Source organism: Protopterus annectens, chromosome 6.part0 (genome assembly GCF_019279795.1).
Source record: "Protopterus annectens isolate FY-2018-M chromosome 6.part0, PAN1.0, whole genome shotgun sequence".
Taxonomy (NCBI): Eukaryota; Metazoa; Chordata; order Ceratodontiformes; family Protopteridae; genus Protopterus; species Protopterus annectens.
Genome location: NC_056737.1, coordinates 293,135,276 through 293,154,842, shown reverse-complemented (window position 1 = coordinate 293,154,842; position 19,567 = coordinate 293,135,276). Strand labels below are relative to the sequence as shown.

The following is a 19,567-nucleotide window of genomic DNA, read 5'->3' as shown; positions in this document are numbered from 1 at the left end:
CTGAAGTGAGTTTCAGTGGCTGGTCATAGGATCATAGGAGGTTACTAGGCTATTTGCCCTGAGGCCCTTATTAGCCTAGCCAAGAGTTTAGCCCATGTTTAGACAAATCAGCACCCGATGCCCCTGTCCAGCAGGGACACGGGTGGAATCCCCGGGATATATTTTTTCTGTTTCCCATCCAGTTATCTAGGTTGCACTTAAAAAGGGATAAAGAGGTACTCTGCCTGATGTGGAGAGGGAGTCTATTTCATAGATGGGGGAGTCTCTGGGACACAAATCTGTCCCTCCAACAAGTCTTGTTGATATCACAGACCAGGTTGTAAGGCCACGCATGCTGGCTACTCGAGTGAAGCTAGACTTGTGATTATGCAGCAGTCCCATCAAGGTGGGGTCCATGATCGCCTTGTATGCCAGACAGAGGTCACCTCTGAGAAATCTGTATGAAACTGAGTAGAGGGATAGGGCTTTTAGCCTATCTGCGTATGGTAAATGTTTGAGGCCCTGGCTTTTCCTGGTGAGGAACTGCTGTGGTTTCTCCAGCTGCTGCATATGCTTTGCGAGGTACATGCTGAAAGGGGCGTTGTACTCAATAATGGGCCAGGGGTGTTATGACCTCCTTGTCCCTGGATGAGATACTCTTACTTATGAGGTGGGCCATGTAGAAGGATTTCCGTGCAATGGAAGCAACATGGTGGTGGTCAAAAGTTAGGTTGCTTTCAACCTGGTTGCCCAAATCCCTCACGACTGATTGCATGCTTAGAGCATTGTTATTAATATGATAATTTCTGGGGACGTCACTCTCCCCAAAGGGGATGATGATGCATTTTTTGGTATTCAGCTTGAGACCATGTTTCTGGCACCAGTTATTTGTCTGAGTGAGACTGTCTTGGAGGATGTCCACATCACTAGGGGAATAGATGACAACTTGTAGTCATCTGCATACTTGATCAGCCATAGCCCTCTGGTTTTGGCCTACATCTCAGAAAAGTATATCCCAAATAACAGAGGCCACAAGACTGAACCTTGGGGTACGCCGCTTGTTACGGGTCTACTGCTTGAGCTGGCTTCCCCTATTTTGACTATTTGGGTTCTATCAGTGAGCCAGTCTGCTACCCATCTGGTAACATATGGATTGATGCCTAGTTATCTAATATGCCCGAGTGGGAAATAGTGTCAAAGGCTTTAGCCAGGTCAAGGTAGGCAGTGTGCACCATCTTCCCCTCATCCATGGCTTTAGTGACTGTCTCAAAGAAGTCAACCAAATTTAGCAGACATGCCCTCCCCTTGATGAAGCCAAACTGTATGGGATCAAGTGATTGGAGGTTGCCAGTGTCTTTGTTAATGAGGTCCATGATAATCCGTTCCATGGCCTTGCAGATCAGGCTAGTTAGGCTGATGGGTCTATAATTTCCCAGATCGGTGGATCCTCCACCTTTATGTAAAGGGATGGTAGTGGCTGTCCTCCACTCTGCTGGGACGAAGCCAGTACTCAGGCTTTGGTTGAATAGGGTGCCTAATGGTGCTGCAAGTTCCTGCCTGAGTGCATGTAGGATGCAGCCTGGGATGTTATCGGGTCCCATGGAGGCTGTATGTTTTGCCTTTGAGGGAGCAGTGATGACCTGTTCCCTTGATATAAGGGTAAGGGGGCAGGTACTGGGGATGTCCTGATTTACTGAGTCTGCCAGCCAGCAAGTTTGCTATATCTACAGCATTTGTATATGTGGTGTCCTTGACCACCAGTTCTGAACAGATCTGGGTGCTTCCTTTGAGGTTGTGGACTTATGTGAAGAAGGTCTTCTGATTGTCTCTGGTAGATGTGACCAATTAGGACTCAAAGTTTGCTTTGTTGGATTTCACTAGTGCTCTTATTTGCTTGCTCAGCCTAAGGAGACATTGCTTCCAGCTGGGCACCTACCCCTTCTTGGTCTTGGACAGAAATTTTTTTGTTTTGTTATAGAGTTTATTTATTGCAAATGTTCACCAGACAGATTTACTCTTCATTGCGGAGGATGATTTAGTCCTGTCAGGTATTCCTGATTCCATGCATCTATATAAATGCTCATATAGTGCTTTGGTATAGTTTTGGATATTGGTGCCAGTTCCTACAGATGTGTAGGGTGCTGTGAAGCTGTTTATACCATCCCTCAGGAAGCTGTAATCAGCTTTGGAGAATTTTTTATATCTGATCCTAGCTAGAGGGGGTTTGGGGAGATGGTGACTTTGAAAGTGACCGCTTTATAGTCAGATCTTACCAGGGAGGATGATACTACAGGGATGCTGCAGTGGTCACTCATGTTGGTTAATACCAAGTCCAATATATTATTACCACTCGTGGGGATATTGAGTAACTATTCCAAGGCATTTACATTGACAAAATCAAGGAATCTCTTGGCATTTGTGTTCTGGCATGAGTAGTTCTTCCAGTCTGTGTTTGGGAAGTTAAAGTCACCATGTTTGGGAAGTTAAAGTCACCTGTGTTTGCTGAACACGTATTCGATGAATATGTCTTTTGCAAAACTAATATAGACCTGGTGGTGATAGAGGAGTGAAAAAGTCAGTGGAACAGCCTAATAGTGCCAAAATCTGATGAAGCAGTCAGTTTCTGTACCCAATGCCTATAGGAGATGAAAAAATAATAAAGTTGGGGAAGGCAATATTTTTCAGCACATTAGACATAAAAAGGGATACTAGCAACTTCTGACAACTGAGGCTAGACAAAAGAGAACTGTTTCGACACCAGAGGACTTATTCCAGTATACTCTCTTCTTTTTGGGCTACATGGTACCTCTGTATGCATTCAGAGGTTAATGGTCAGAGTCGTAAAGCTCCATGTCTTATATATTGCTGATTACCTTGGTGATGATATAACATATTCTGAGGATTGGGACTTCCATAAAGCTAAAGTACAAGCTGTATTGCATGTACTCCTTGAGACAAGCTAGGTTAACTGTTAATGCCTCTCAGAGTAAGTTAGGCATAACAAAGGTAAAACATTTAGAACATGTAACAGGTTAGGGCAATTGTTAGGCCCCAGAGAGAAGAAAATAATAGAGGCAGTGAGAAACTGGCCTGTTCCAGGCATTAAAAAGCAACTGAGGGCATTTTTATTGGTTATATAGGTATTATTCAAAGTCTGTACCCCCATTATGCAGTAATACTGTGCTATCTTACAGATCTGACAAAAAATAATATGCCCTTCCAAGTAGCTTGAACACTAAGGGCTGATAATACTTTCAGGCAGTTAAAGGGAATATTATATTCAGGGCTTGTCTTAAAATCTCTTGTGATTTAGCAGGCCTTTTATAGTGTATATTGATGCAACTTTGATAGCCCTAGAGGCAGTGGTGTTGCAGACCGTTGGTACATACATACATACATACATGCATACACATGTTTCAAGCATGGGCATTAAAGCCCTTCTAGCTTGCCATTATGCCAAAACACTTGTTCCCATAATAAATGTCCAGGCTGTTCTTAAAAATATCTAAACTAGTACTTGCTTTAATGTAATTTGGTAGTCTGTTCCAAGCATCAGCTACTCTGTCAGAGAACCAATTAGTACACTTCCCATTCCTATAGAATTTTCTACGTAGGTTATCTGATGAGTCTGTAGTACATTTTGATAACTCCAAACATTCCTAGAGGTAGTTGTCCCTAAATGCCTTATATACCTGGATAAGATCTCCTCTTAAATATCTGTAAGAGACACTGTAGAAGTTCAGATATTTTAGTCTTTCATAATAACTTAGATTTTCACATCCATGGATGCCCTTAGTATATTTCCACTGTACCTCTTTCCAGTTTATTAATGCTTGTTTTCCTATAGGGTTTCCATATTGTTATTCCATACTCAAGTTTGGGTCTAATGTAATTAACAAACAATTAATTCATTATGCTTGATTTCCTAGACTTTATAAATCTTTTTATACAACCTATAGTTCTATAACTATCATTAACCAATTGGTTGATATGATTAGAAAAACTCATATCTGAATCTACCCATAGACCCAGGTCCTTAAATGAGTCTACAGTTTCAATCACTGTGTGCTGTATTAAATATTCACCTTTCAGTTTATGTCTCCCAAATCTCATATGCTTAGTTTTTGATGTATTTATCAACATATTATTCTCCTGTGCCAAAATGGTCAATTTAGTCAAATTATTTTGCAGACATGCCTTATTGCAATCAGTTTACCCAATTTCAGGTTGTCAGCATATAGACTGTAGAACACCTCAGATGAAAAAGTAAGGTCTGAAAGATACAATTTAAACAAGTAAGGGCCTAGTACAGAGCCCTGTGGGACACCTTGACTGTAACCAAGGATTTCACCTGTCCAATTGGTGTGAGGTACTTGCCATGTTCTATTTGTAAGCCATGTAGCTATCCATCTTAGCAACAGTATATCAGTACCTAGTTGTACTAATTTATTGATCAGTGTTTTGTGCATGACCCTGTCAAATGCTGAAGTTAAATCCATATAAATCACATCACAGCAAAATTTTTCATTCATAGCTGTTATTATATTGTTATAGAACATCATGTTACAGGTGGTAATAGATCTATTTTCAACATATGCATGCTGATATAGGTTTCAAGTCCCAACCTCCCCAGTTATGACAATAACTTATCCAGTATTACCTTCTCCATTATTATTCCACAACATGAAAGTAGACTTAAGGGTCTGTATGATTCTGGGTTTATCCTACTCCCCTTTCCGTTAAAGATAGGTTTAATAAGTGCATGTCTCCAATCTTGAGGAATCTCCCCATATTTATATGACCTAGTGAATAATAGATGTAATGGCAGTGTAAGTTCTTGCTTAAGTGTTCTCAAATCATTGTTACTTATTCCTTCTCCTCCCTACGCTTTGTTTGGATCCAGTTTGCACAGTTCTTTTTCAATATAATCTAATTTGATTCCAGTATCTGGGGTTACCTAGATGTCACTAGGACAACTTACCACTCCTTTTGTGGAGCCAAACTGGTTTGCATAAGATTTTGTGAATATATCTATAATCTGTTGTGTCTGAGAATACATTTTAGAATCCGCACACAGTTTATCAATTTGTGTATCTTTACTCCTTCCACATCTTATGTATCTATAAAAAGGTTTCCTATTATGCTCAATATCTTTATATAAATTTTCTTCAATTTTTTCTTGATCTTGTCTAACACTATGCTTAATCTGTTTGTCCAGCTCGTTTATTTCAGTTTTCAAAGTTGTAGTTCGACCTCTCTTCCATTTCTTATATTTTTTTGTCTATCACCTTAATCAGGTATCTTGTTCTTATGGAAATATACCCCCCTGATGTTACGTGCCTAGATCCTGATGTTAAACATTTCTTTGACTTTTTGCACTCAAACAATTTCTCTTTCAAAACTTTTCACATTTCATCTGCAGTTTTTCCACTGAACGCCTCACTCCAGTTCGTTTTATGTAGCAACTTTTTTGCTTCCCTATAATCTGTAATTAACCTTCTCTGTGCATTGGCTTAGTTTTCAGTTTGGCAGAATTATCTAGCAACAAATTTACTTTTATGATCCCATCATCACTGCACATCAATGGTGGTAAAACTTGACTTGAAGTTACAGTAATTTCTTTAGGAACACAAACAATATCTAGTATATTCCGTCCCCTGGTAGGTTTGTTTACAGTCTGAAGCATTTGTTGTTCCTGAATATACTCTGTGAATAATTTCTTTACTAACGTTGTTGAATCAATATTAGTCCAGTCTGTTTCTGGTAAATTAAGTCCCCAACTAATATTATTCTTCCCTCCTGTGATTCATGTAAGAAATGTATGAATTCCTCTAGGTCATCTGCACTTGACTTTGGTGGTCTGTACACTCCAACAATTGTTATATGTTCCAGGGTTATATTTATTGTCACAGTTACACAGTCTATAGTATTGGTATTATCATTGAACATGTAATAATCACAGGTCTCATAGCTATCTTTAATGCCTATCATAACACCTCCTCCTGATTTTTTGTTAGAATGTCTGTTACAGTAAAAAAATTTATACCCTGACAGAATTGGTTTCCAGTCATTGTTCTTTAACCATGTTTTACAAACTATAACAACATCAATCTTGTGGGAACGTAGCAAATTTTCCAATAAAAACACTTTATTATTAATGCTCCTAGCATTAACAACCATCAGAGATGCATCAAATGTTGCTATTTGTGAACTGTTACATTTTTGACCTGGCAAAAATCCTGGCTAGTGTTTGTCAAATATTGCAAAATATCTGCTGCAAAACTTCTCTTCCCTGATCTTGACAAATGCACACCATCCTGTCTGAACACGTGTGCCCAAAAGAAGGCTTGGATGCTCCACACATTTCCATTTTTTAAAACAGGGCATTTTTTCCATGTTGGTGTTTATCCAAAAAATCTTTTCATTCGCAGTGATCTGACTATCCTTTCTATAGGTGATTTGTGAAAAATATGTCCTAACAACAGTACAAGCTATACTATCTAGGAGGGCTGTCATTTCCCGACTAAAAGTCAGAGAATCTTTGTTGGTGACATCATTTGTACCAACATGAATAAAAACAGATCCATACTTCCTTACATTAAGGCGTTCCAAGGCTTGTTTCACATCTTCTATTTTTGCTCCTGGCAAGCATAACACTACTCGATGTTCATTATCATCTCTGCAAATATAAGTATCAGTTCCTCTAATAACTGAATCTCCAATTGCAAGAATATCTTTGCTGACCATCTCTGAAGAATCTTCAGCTTCTAATACAGTCATTTCAGCTCTATCAATTGTTACGGATAGATCTTCATCACTATTAGTCTTATTAATTCCACTGTTTTCATTGCGTATTAAATTCTCATCTAGCTGGCACTGTAAATCCACAGCTTGAGCCATGTAGTCAGCATCTGTCTTTCTCTTCTTTTTTCTTACAGTAATGTTCTTCAATCCTTCCATGTTCAGTTTTGATTTCTTCCTTTTCACCTGCCCCTTGCCTCTTTTTTCTACCTTTTTCATTGGAAAGGTGGTGCCTTTTTCTGTAGACTGAGGGTTTTCTGATAGACAGATATCTTCATCCCCTGTCACCAGTGTGTTACATAACAAAGCAGACTCTACAATCATTAGTCAGTTTCTTTTTATTCCTTGTTATTTGTTGAGAACTTCTTCCTTTCTTTTTTTTTTTGTTTGTTTCTAAACAAACCAGATCCTCAGATTGCTGAGTACTTGCATCTCCACAGTTCCATAGTTCTCATGGGCCTCATCATCTTCCATAGGGGTTGAATGTTCTTTGCAGAAAATAGATGCATCATTCCTAAATCTGTTCTATTTGTTGTATGCCTAACATTATTCAGTTCATCAGTCCAGTCATTAATATATTAATATATGATACAACAGTTCTCCAAGCCATGCCAACTGCACATGTGCAATCATCATCATTAAGTCGAGATTTGTTTCTAACAATGGTAACCAAATCATCCAACTTTTGACAAGAAGAACAAAGATCACCAGTGTTATCAGCTGTTACCTTTAAATATGCATAGCATTTATTACACTGTACAAGATAGTTGTGCATTAGCAAATCGTTAACTGCATACTAATTTAAGGACTCCATATTTAGCTTTAATTGAATGAAATATTGCAAAGGAAAAAAATTACACAAAGTAGCAAAGAATTCAAAGGAACTTAAATCAACTTCTATGACAAAAATTATACCAGCAATATACAACTAAATAATACAATGCAATAAAGTTGTTCTGACCATACAAGTTTACCAGCCAGCCAGAAGTTGTAATTTCTTTACGTGCAGTAGCTCCTGCTCACTATAGCTCGCAGTTGCACCTCCTTTTAACAGTAAAAATAAATAAAACTTCTCTTGCCAGTCAACTCCACAACAAATCACAAACCAAGACAGGATTGTTTTGATTTGCTCAGAATTTTCCTCTCTGCATTCTGTGTAAATTTATAGCTGTCTAAGCCCCTTGTGGTGGCTAGAGCTTGCCTGTCCAAAACCTATCGCTTTCTCACAACCAAAAGTGAAACTAAAGGTAAAACAACAAAATATAAATCAAAGTAAAGCTTGTTAATAAGTAGTCTCTTCCCACCTACAAACAGTTAAAAATAGTGATAACAAATGCAATATAAATTCAAATAAAACTTCTCTTACCAGTCAACTCCACAGCAAATCACAAACCAAGACAGGATTGTTTTGATATGCTTGGTAGGGAAGAACACCATATGTTTTCTGAGTCATAGGTTAAGTACAGCAAAAAACAGGTAGTTCTCTGAGAGTGATTGCTTGGTGATCACTTGGGTGACCTCTTCAATAAAGTATTACCTCATTAGCCAGTAGTTCACATTGGTGACCACCAGTACCTCCTTGGTTAAATCAGCAGCAAGGTGGAAACATGAAGCTGTGTTGGTGGACGTGCTCCTTACATTCATTCAGACTAATAGTACAGTATAGACCAGGCTTGGCCCACCTAGGATTTACATCTCATCTAGTGATCTGAAACTGAGTGTTATAAACTGGGGGACATACCTCTCATCTGTACAGTTTTTCGCAGAATGTCCAGATTTTTGCCTCATATTTTTGGTCCATTTTTCATAAAAATGTGTTTTTCTGGCACATTAGTGGCAACTCATTAAAGATTGACGTCAGAAAATAAAGACAGACATTTGACTTTGAGACTTCATACCCTTCAGAAAATTCATGCTAGTGTAAAACCTGTTATTCTATCAACTTTCCATGTTTGTAAGAGCAGTATTTAAAAATTGTCCCTATTTTGGGCCTTTGTCCCACTTTTACGTATGGCTTTGTCCAAATTTCTTGCTCCAAGAGGTTAGGAGGGATGCTGGGGAGAGAGGGGGTTAATTTAGCATTTTGTATTGGTTCATGTTGAGTAGTAGGTCAAAATGAATTGAAACTGACATAAAGGAATATAAGTAATCCTGTTGAAAACGGTACTTATAAAACTGTTTTTCTGAATTTTAAATACAGCTATTCCTTTAAGAAAGGCAAGAACATTGCTGCAAGAGAGTCAAAATAGGTTCTCACATGTTTGTAGGTTAATGAAGCCAGTCATTGATGTTTGAAATGAAGGGCTGAAGTCAACAGGTTCAGAGTCTTCGGCACTATGTAGAGGAAAATTTTGTGCCTGAAGTAGTGGTCCTTGTTGAAGCACTGCAGATTAAAGAGGGACCTGGAGGAAGATAGGAAGATACCAGAAGGTATCTGAATGTCTTGCCAGTCTTACGAAAACCAGAGACTGGCAAATAGTTGGCTGGATACCTTTGCCTATATATATATATATATATATATATATATATATATATATGTGTGTGTGTGTGTGTGTGTGTGTGTATATATAAATACATACTCTATATGTATATATATATATATATATATATATATATATATATATATATATATATAAATACATACCATATATATATATATATATATATATATATATATATATATATATATATATATATATATGTATATATATATATATATATATACACATGTGTGTGTGTGTGTGTGTGTGTAATTGCTCTGCATTTGGTCTAAATGCTGACTTTTTGACATCTGTTTATTTGACTGCATTTGGTCGATATATGCAGATGGTCAACAGGTGTGTGAGATTGATGATCCCCAGATAGGGGAATATTCCCTTTTTCCCAGGAATTGTGCAGTCTTGGAGTTAGTATATATAATTAGGAGATGTGAGTGGCTGCAGGGGCTTGCCCCCTTAAAAATTTTTTTTTTTTTTGGTTGGTTGAAAGTTGCATGCTCTGAGGTTCTTTCTTAGCACACACATAGTAACATGTTGGCATTTGGTTTGTTGACCTTTTGCGACTGATGTTTCGGAGGTCAACATATGGGCTACTCAACTAAAGTGAGTAAACCAATATACACATACATGCACGTACATGTACATACATATACATATGTTCAGTCGTATACACACACTTACACGTGCATAAAATGTAGTAACAGAAGATAGTCCACTTCATTCACTGTTATAGGTGTAGCAGTCCTGGTCATACTCCCTCAGGCTATATCTTGAATTTGGCTGCAGGTACACCTTGGACAAATCCATTGCTAGACTTCTGGTTCTCTATGGATTCACTATGGGTTCACCTGGTCAGTTCCTCTTAGAGTCTCTGCTGTTACTGATGAAATCCATCTCTTTGAAGAGAGCAGCATCTCTGCTGTTTTGATTTTAGTTCTTTTAGCCATGGTGTCTTAGGTGATCTGTATTAACTGCTGCATTACATGCTTTTAATACTGTAAAATATTTTCTGTAGTCATCATCTTTAGTTTCTGCCATATTATATGGTATATATCTGGTACATCTGGTACATTAGAACAACATGTTTATAGTTAACATAGACAGTCTGTCACTTTATATGAATTTCAAGCACATTTTTTTCAAATATCATATATGACCTTACAAAAAACATTAGCATTTTTTTCTAGATGACAATTTAGCAACTATATTTATGTATGCAAAGTCTAACTGTAGCTGTCTGGAATCTGCTGAACATAGAGGTATGACTGTCAATCTTTCTTTGCAGCTTTCACAATTTTAGCTCAAGTGCTAAATTTGCTCATAGTTACACAGTAGCATCTCTCATTACAACCATTGTTGTTCCATGTTTCAGAAAAGATCAATTGCTGTTGGTAGAGAGTTCCTACTTGTTACATTAATTATTGGCTCTTTATGGTGCTTATTTAGTATGGTTGTAAGCTGAGTAAACAATTATGATTTTGTTCTTTCTCACTTCTCACTAACACTGTCCATCATTTATGAAAATTGTTTAGTCTGTCTTTCATCAGCATTCTGTCTCATGTCACCCTTCTCCCTTGTGTTTCTTCTCCTTATATTTTCTATTATTTATGTCCCCTAGCCTCATTATGTTTAGTACCTTGTTTCTTAAGTTGTATTTATACAATAAACTAGCAGGTGTAGCTCCAGCAATAAGATTGATCGATGTCCCTTATGCACTCAGCTTATTCTCTTATTGTTTTCAGTGAATGTCACTGAAGTTTACAGTTGTTATAGCTTTGCTAATATTCTGCGTTCTTTTTTCTTTAGCTTGTGGTCTGGGGCCACTTTTCTGTGTATAGTTCTTTTGCATCCACAAAACTCTGTAAATTGGTGGCTGTTAAAATATGTACCATTATCAGTCCTTATTGTCCCTGAAATTCAAAAAGTCACATTTTGCACCTCAGATTATTCTGCCATGCTTATAATATCTTATCTTTTTCTGCTTCTTGCTCTTTATGCAGTCAGCTATCTTTACCAGCTCAATTTTTTTTGTTTTAAACACCTTTATTGAATTTACACTTGAACATAGGCAAATTTACATTTATACAAAAGTATTCAAACTGTAAAAACATTTGTCACTTGGTTTTGGCACATAAAAAATGGAGAACATCGACATTTGTGCTGTAACAGAGACCTGGTTCAAGGCAGCAGATATCACCCCTGCACTACCAGGCTATAACTCATTTCATACCTTTCGGCCCCAGAATTTGGACCGAAGCTCCAAAGGTGGTGGTGTTTCCATATTCATAAAGATGCGCACACCTCCAGACTGGTAGCCCAACATGTTGCATCAGAGATACTTCAGGTGCAGCTAACATTGGGTAATACAGGGATTCAGTTCCTAAGCACCCTGGAGAATATTAGGGTCCAACCTAACAGTCTCATACTGGGTGGCTTCAACTACCCCTCCGTTAACTGGGAAAACTACTCATGTACCAATATACTTGCCCAATGTTTCCAGGAATTCATTAATTCCAGTGCCCTGGACCAGCTCATTCTTACCCCACATTAGAGGTAGCAACGTCCTTGATCTGGTCATTACTAACATGGGTGACCGTAGCTCTGTACCAATAGTCAACTACTCCCTGGTTAGATCTGACCACAAACTAATCACCTTGGAAATCCACATCCCTCCCAACCTCCGCAAAGGTAACCACAATGAAAAAATTTTGCATAGCAAACTTTGGGCCCCTAAAACAGAGGTGGCTAACTTCACGGCACCCATGCAATTGGAGAACAGCTGCATGCCCGCCCAATCATACACTAATGCCCTGTATGAACACGTACACACATTCATGGATCTCACCATATCCAATAGAACCAATACGCTCTCCTCCAAAAAAAGAAAGCCAATGTGGTGGTCCCCTGCCACAAACAAACTCTACAACAGAAGGAGGAAACTGATAGGTTCATAGGTAGGTACTAGGCTATCAGCCCAAGGGCCTATGTAAGCCTAACGAACAAGGTTCCTTGGCTTACGCCACCCAAGAAAGTTATTTTCCTGTGCCACTGTCGAGCAGACACACAGAAGTGATCCCCGGGGTGTATTTCTTATTTCCCATCCACTCATCAAGATTTTTCTTGAAGAGTGCTAATGAAGAACTTTGCTTGACATAGATGGGTAGCCTGTTCCAGAGTATGGGAAGTCTCTGGGACAGGAATCTATCCCTCCAGCATGTTCTGTTTATTGTGGTGACAAGGTTTAGGTCCCTAGAGTGTGTAGATGAGAGGGATTGGGATTTTTTTAGGTGTAGCATGTCCAACAGCTCTGGGTTTGACATAACTTTATATGTTAGGCAGAGATCACCTTGGAGTAGGCGATATGCTATGGAGTAAAGCTGGAGTTTTTTGAGACGGTCAGTGTAGGGCATTTGTTTGAGGCCAATAATCCTCTTTGTGAGGTACTTCTGTGGCCTTTCCAGCTGCTGCAAATGTCTTGTGAGGTATATTCCAAAAGGGCGTTGTACTCTATAATGGGTCTAATGAGTGTCGAATAGAGGGGAACAATGACCTCTTTTTTCCTGGATGGGAATCCTTTTATGATGAGGTGTGCCATGTAGAAGGACTTCCTGACTACTGTGGTGATGTGACTATCAAAGGAGAGACTACTGTCCACCTGGGTCCCAAGGTCTCTTATCACACATTTGGTGTTAAGTAGATTGCTGCCTATGTGGTTGTTCATGGGTACAGAGTTTTTACCAAAGGGGATGACACTGCACTTTTTGGCACTGAGCTTGAGGCCCTGGCTCTGACACCAGGCATCTGTCTCAGCGAGGCCCTTCTGTAGGATGTCCACATCATTTGGGGACTTGACTATGGCTCCTAGTTTGCAGTCATCTGTGAACTTCGTTAGCCAGAGGCCTTCTGTGTTAGCCTGTACTTCAGAAAAGTAGATACCAAACAGGAGAGGTCCCAGGACTGAACCCTGTGGTACTCCACTTGTCACTGGTTTGAGGTCAGATTTGGAGTCTACAACTTTTACAGTGTGGGTTCTGTCAGTGAGCCAGTTGGCAACCCATCTTGTGACGTAGAGATTTATACCTAGTTTAGTGAGTTTAGCTATAATTCCAGAATGGGGGATGGTGTCGAAAGCCTTGGCGAGGTCAAGATAGGCTGTGTGAACCACCTTACCCTCATCTACGGCTTTGGAGACTGCCTCAAAGAAGTCGATCAGATTCTGGAGGCGTTATCCGCCTTTCACATACCTGATGAGAAAGAAGATGAAGTCCCAAGACTGGCAAAACTCCCTTATCAGCCTCAACAAAAAGTTGAGATCCCTCATCAAATCCTCTAAAGCTAGCTGTGAAAACAGAATTGCAGCAGATAGTAAAGACAACCACAAGGCCTTCTATAGTTATGTAAAGAATCTCCATGGCAATACCCAGATTTACTCAGAGCTGTTGCACAATGGCACCTCCTATACCGAGCCAACAGATATTGCCAATATACTGGCTGATAGATTCAGTGCTAACTTTACCACTCTATCCCCCACCAAAGGACTAATCAGAATACCAGTAGATTGCCAAGCACCCAGTATTACTGCTGCACAGGTTAAAAGAGCACTGTCCAAGGCCAAGAACACAGCTTCTATGGGACCTGACAATATCCTTGGCTGTGTTCTACATGAACTACAGAGTGAACTGGCACCTCACCTGTGTGCCCTGTTCAATCACAGCCTCACCTCAGGCTCTGTCTCTACTGAATGGTGCACTGCTACAGTCATCCTTCTCCACAAAGGAGGAGCGACTACAGACCCTGGGAACTATCACCCCATTAGCGTGACAAGTCTGATATGCAAAGCTATGGAACACATCATCATCATGGACCTAATAAACAAATATATGGAACCTCCAAACTCCGGATCCCACACAATTTGGTTTTGTGAAGGGTAGCTCATGCCTGCTCAACCTGGTCGACTTCTTTGAGTCAGTCACCAAAGCTGTGGATGAAGGCAAGGTGGTTCCTACAGCCTACCTTGATCTGGCCAAGGCCTTTGATACCATTCTCCACTCAGGAATCATAGAAAAACTCACTAAGCTAGGCATCAACCCCGATATCACTAGGTGGGTTGCAAATGGGCTCACAGATAGAACCGACAATGTGAAAGTAGCTGACTCCAAGTCAGACTGTCGACCAGTCACGAGTGGAGCACCACAGGGTTCGGTTCTGGGTCCTCTCCTGTTTGGTATCTACTTCTCTGAACGTCAGGCCAACACAAAGGGACTCTGGCTGACAAAGATCGCAGACAAGTGCAAGTTGGGAGCCATAATTATCTCCCGAATTGATTTTGACATCCTACAGAAAGGCCTCACTGAGACCAATGACTGGTGTCAGAACCATGGCCATAAGCTCAATACCAAAAAATGTGTCATCATCCCTTTTGGGAAAAACCCGGTTCCCATGAATTACCACATCGATGATAGTCCACAGAACACAGAAGGCGTCATAAGAGATCTGGGATCACAGGTTGACAGCAACCTCTCATGTTATGTAGTCCAATCTCACCTTCATTCTTACGCCTGGGTTCGGAGCCAAACCTCAGCTCCGACTCGGCCATACTCTAGCTCGAAGTCTTCAATTGGCTCATGGCTAAGATTATCCTATCATGCAACAGGCCCATTCCCCAGATCTTGTTTGCTGCTCGTTACGCTCAGACGTGGTCTCGCTTTTGGACGTGGCTAAGTATACTTTTTTCTATAATTTTTGGATATTGTTGATTTAAAAAGGCTATTTTCATAGCTTCTGTGTGTGTGTGTCTCTCTAGGCTGGTTGTCTGGCCTTTTTCATTGGCCATTTTTTGGTATCCTGTCCTTTCTTCCCACGGGCTAGGCCCGTTTCAGTTAGAGGACCTAGTCCTCTCTATTGTTTTCTCTGTGGTCTCTTTGAGTTGTGCTTTTGTTACTTGCAACGTTTGGTGTCTTTGTTGTTTGATAGTGGTGTTATCCTGCCTTTATTTTCCCCGGGCTAGGCCCATTTAAATTAGAGAACCTAATCCTCCCTGTAGTTTTTTGTTCTTGTTGGTTACTAGGCCATTTTAGTTAGAGGCTCTAGTTTCCCGCATGGGGTTCAGTTAGGTTTTTTTGTGTGTACGTGTGGGTTTGCAGCTTGTCTGTGTGTGTGTACTCCTTATACAGCATGTCTAAGGATTCTAAGGAACACAGGCCTTCGGGCTTTAAGAAGTATATTGAATGCAACAATAAAATGTCTTTGACTAATGGGCACTCTGTGTACATGTACTGCTTGGGGGTTATTCACCACCAAGAGTCCTGCTTGTTTTGACATTCCTTCAGTCCCCGCGTGCTACAGGAGAGGAAGAGCAAGCTCATCCTGAAAGGATTGCTTAAACACTCATTCAAGGAAGACTTGGCTAAGTCTTCCAGTACCATATCCTCTCCAGCTAAAAAGGACAAAAAGACTGCTAAGAAGCGCTCTCCAGCTCCGTCTGTTTCTTCGGAGCCACCAGAGAAAGTTGTTAGAACAGCTTCTCCTTCTTTGGCTACATTGGCTTTAGTGTCGACAGAAGATGGTGTATTGACTAAGTCTGTATTGGCTCCCAGCCTTTCGGAGCCGGTCACGGATATTTTGGTTTGGAGCCCATCTCCAGTTGTTCGACCAGGTTCTCCTTCACGTCAGTCTCCCTCTGTAGGGAGATCCAGATCTCCAACTATATCCTCCAGGTCCTCAAGGTCCCTTTCCGATGAGGATGTTGATAGAGTCGTGAAGAAACTGCTTCAGTCATCGGTGCTGGCCAAATTGATTTCTGCTCCGACCCAGTCAGCTCCGGAGACCATGGCCCCTTCATCTTTTGTTGTTCCTCCTCCGAGCCTTTCTCAGCCCTTGGAGCCAGAATTATCGGTTCCGTCGGGTGCCGTTAAGTCGGTTCCAGTAGCTTCGCCTGGCCTCTTGGTTCTGATTTCCACTCCGACCCTGTCGGTTCCGTCCACGGGGTCGAGAGTCCACAGTTCCCTGTTCGGACCCGAGAGGGAGGGCTCGGATTAATCTTCATCGGTTCCAAGCCTTCCTCCCGGTGCTTCAGCTAGGGTGAGCTTGGACCCGACATCTGCTTTGGACCTCATCTCCTCGGCGCCGAGGGCTACTACCATATCCTCTATGGTTAGTTGACCTTCGGAGCTGGGGGGGGGGGGGATCAGCCTTCGAGGTTATGAGGAGCGTGCTGGCCAGGTCGCCAGCTGCATCATACGGCACCGACACTCTGCCCCCTCCAGCACCGGTGTCAGTTTCAGATCACCCTCTATCCATGGACAGCGGAGACCTAAAGCCTCAGGATACCTCCATGAGTGGTCCCCAACTTTCTGATGCTTCCCTAGAGTTTTTGCCTGAGGAGCCCGCCAGAAAGAGATTGTGTAAGAGGAAACATGTCGACTCCCCGGATGAGTCTCTCACGTCGGACACCGACCTTGAGGAGTCAGAGGGGTCCCCCAAGTTGTGTTCTGAAGATATCCCTTTTTCAGATATCTTGGAGATCTTACAGCAGACAGGCAGCTGGCCCTCCAAATCTCCTTCTGATGAGGAGTCGGTGTTCCTGAAGGCTTTTGGTTCTCAACCTTCCACCTCTTGGGTGTCTCCCCCTTTCAATGAGCTACTAGATCTTGTCTGTCTAAAGGTGTGAGAAACTCCTGACACTGTGGTACCGGTCCCTAGGTGACCCAATAAGTTTTTGTCTGCTCCCACAGACAAGGAATATCTGATAAAAGGCGTTCCAGTAGATGCCATGGTGAGGGCAGCAGCCACCAAGAAGGAACTTGCTGAAACTTCGTCTACTGTCCATCCAGCTAACAAGGAGTCCTGGGCCATTGACAGGTATGCGAAGCCTGTGTTTACCTTAGCGGCCTTTACTCTGCGGTCGCTGAACTACTTGATGCATTTTACAAGGCTCCAGAGGGATCTCCTAAAAGAGCTAGGAGATTCTCTACAGGGTAATGTTTCTGATAACGTGGCACATAAGGTCAGTGCACAGATGTCTACCCTAAATTCCCTTACCAACTCTACCATGAGGCTGATATCATACACAGCCGATGGAGCGAGCAGGGCAGCGGGTTCCGGAGTCACTGTTAGGAGACACTCCTGGATGCTCCTGTGTAACTTCGCGGAGGCCTTCAAGTCTACATTCACCAATGCCCCATTTGACGGTTCATCGTTGTTCAGAACCAAGGTGAAGGACACTCTCACTAGGTGCGAGCAGAAAGGAAAAACCCTATCTGCCGTGGGAGTCCATTTTTCCATGCCTTCTAGACCTTACTCCAAGGGCCATAAGGGTGGGAAAATGTGGTTCAGGAAGTCACAGAGGTTTTTTCAGGATGCACACAGTGATTTCCCCTCCAGAGGCAGGAGAGGGGGTGGAAATTCAGGTAGATGCCACCCTAGAGGCAGAGGAGGCCCACGTAACCAGGGGGACCGTGATTCCTTTCACGGTTCTCCCTACCAGTGCTCCTAAAAGGAGGCCCAACTGTGTGTCTCTGGAGCCAGTTGGGGGGTTGCATTTCTTTATTCCCAGAAGCCTGGCAAAATGTCACCCAAGATGAGTGGGATTTAAAGATAATTTCCAGAGGTTATCACATTCCCTTCTCTTCTCCTCCCCTGCCAACCAAGAGAATTCCAGACATTCCAACCGGTCAAAGGGATTTTGCAGCTTTAGAAGTAAAAAAGTTGCTTTCAAAGAGAACCATCCAGCCTGTCCCCGCAGACCAAGTATGATTAGGGACTTACTCCAGATTCTTTTTGGTGCCAAAAAGAACAGGGGACCTGAGACCCATCTTGGATCTCAGCCGATTGAACCTACATGTACAAAAGTCCAAGTTCCGCATGGTCACCTTACAGTCAATACTCCCTCTGTTAGGGAAAGATGTGTGGATGTGCTCCATCGACCTCAAAGATGCTTACTACCATATCAAAATGGACAGGGCATCGAGAAGTCATTTACGCTTCTGGATGGGAGCCAGTCATTTTCAGTTTCACCCTGTGCTTTGGTCTCACCACAGCCCCCAGGGTGTTCACCAAATGCATGGCAGTGGTAATGGCTCACTTGAGACATCAGGGATTCATAGGTTCATAGGTTCATAGGTTCATACTAGGCTATCTGCCCTAGGGCATTTATAAGCCTAGCCAGAGTATGTTTGGCTTTCGCCACCCATTTTAAATTAATTTTGCTATGCCCTTTTTCGAGGTTAGTATACTGTGCCTCTGTCTAACAGTGACACAGAAGTGATACCCGGGGTAAACCTACGATCTCCCATCCACTCATCAAGATTCCTCTTGAAAAGAGTCAATGAGGGACTCTGCCTAACCTGGACTGGGATTTTATTCCAGAGTGAAGGGAGCCTCTGGGTTATGAATCTGTCCCTCCAGCATGTCCTATTTATTTCATTGCTGAGGTTCAAGTCTCTCGAGCGTGTAGCTCGATGGGATTTGGATTTTTTGAGGTGCAGCATGTCCCTTAATTCCGGGTTGGACATGGCCTTATACGTCAGGCACAGGTCACCTCTGAGCAGGCGGTATGCCACTGAGTAGAGCTGGAGTTTCTTTAACCGGGCAGCATATGGCATCTGTTTGAGCCCTTTGATCCTCTTGATGAGGTACTTTTGGGGTCTTTCCAGTTGCTGCAGGTGTTTGGTAAGATACATCCCAAAAGGGGCATTGTACTCAATTATGGGCCTGATGAGGGATGAGTAAAGAGGCACGATGACCTCCCCTAATCTAGATGTGAATCCCTTCATGATTAGGTGGGCTATATAAAATGTTTTTCTAACCACTTTGGCCACGTGGTTGTCAAATGAGAGATTGCTATCAACTTGGGTCCCCAGGTCCCTAATTACTTCTTCTGTACTTAATGGATTACCACCTATGTGGTAATTTGTGGGCACTTTGTTTTTGCCAAAGGGGATGACTATACACTTTTTGGCATTTAGCTTGAGGCCATGGCTCTGGCACCAGTTGTCTGTTTCTACAAGGCCCTTTTGGAGGATGCTTGTGTCGGCTGGAGAGTCGATTATGGCGCCCAGTTTGCAGTCATCTGCGAACTTGGTCAGCCACAGTCCTTCCGTGTTGGCCTGTACCTCCGAGAAATATATACCAAACAAGAGAGGTCCCAGGACTGAGCCTTGTGGGACGCCACTTGTAACTGGTTTGGAGTCTGACATGGCTCCAGCAATTCTAACCATGTGGGTTCTGTCCTTGAGCCAGTTTGCAACCCATCTAGTGACATAGGGGTTTATATTTAAGCTGGTGAGCTT

At 41.8% G+C, this 19,567-nt stretch overlaps 1 protein-coding gene across 1 annotated transcript in view; it reads left to right on the top strand.

Moving 5' to 3' along the window:
- LOC122804269 (aarF domain-containing protein kinase 1-like) overlaps positions 1 to 19,567 on the top strand; it is a 1,777,942-nt gene that overhangs the window by 263,159 nt on the left and 1,495,216 nt on the right. The gene's annotated exons all lie outside the window — the stretch shown is intronic.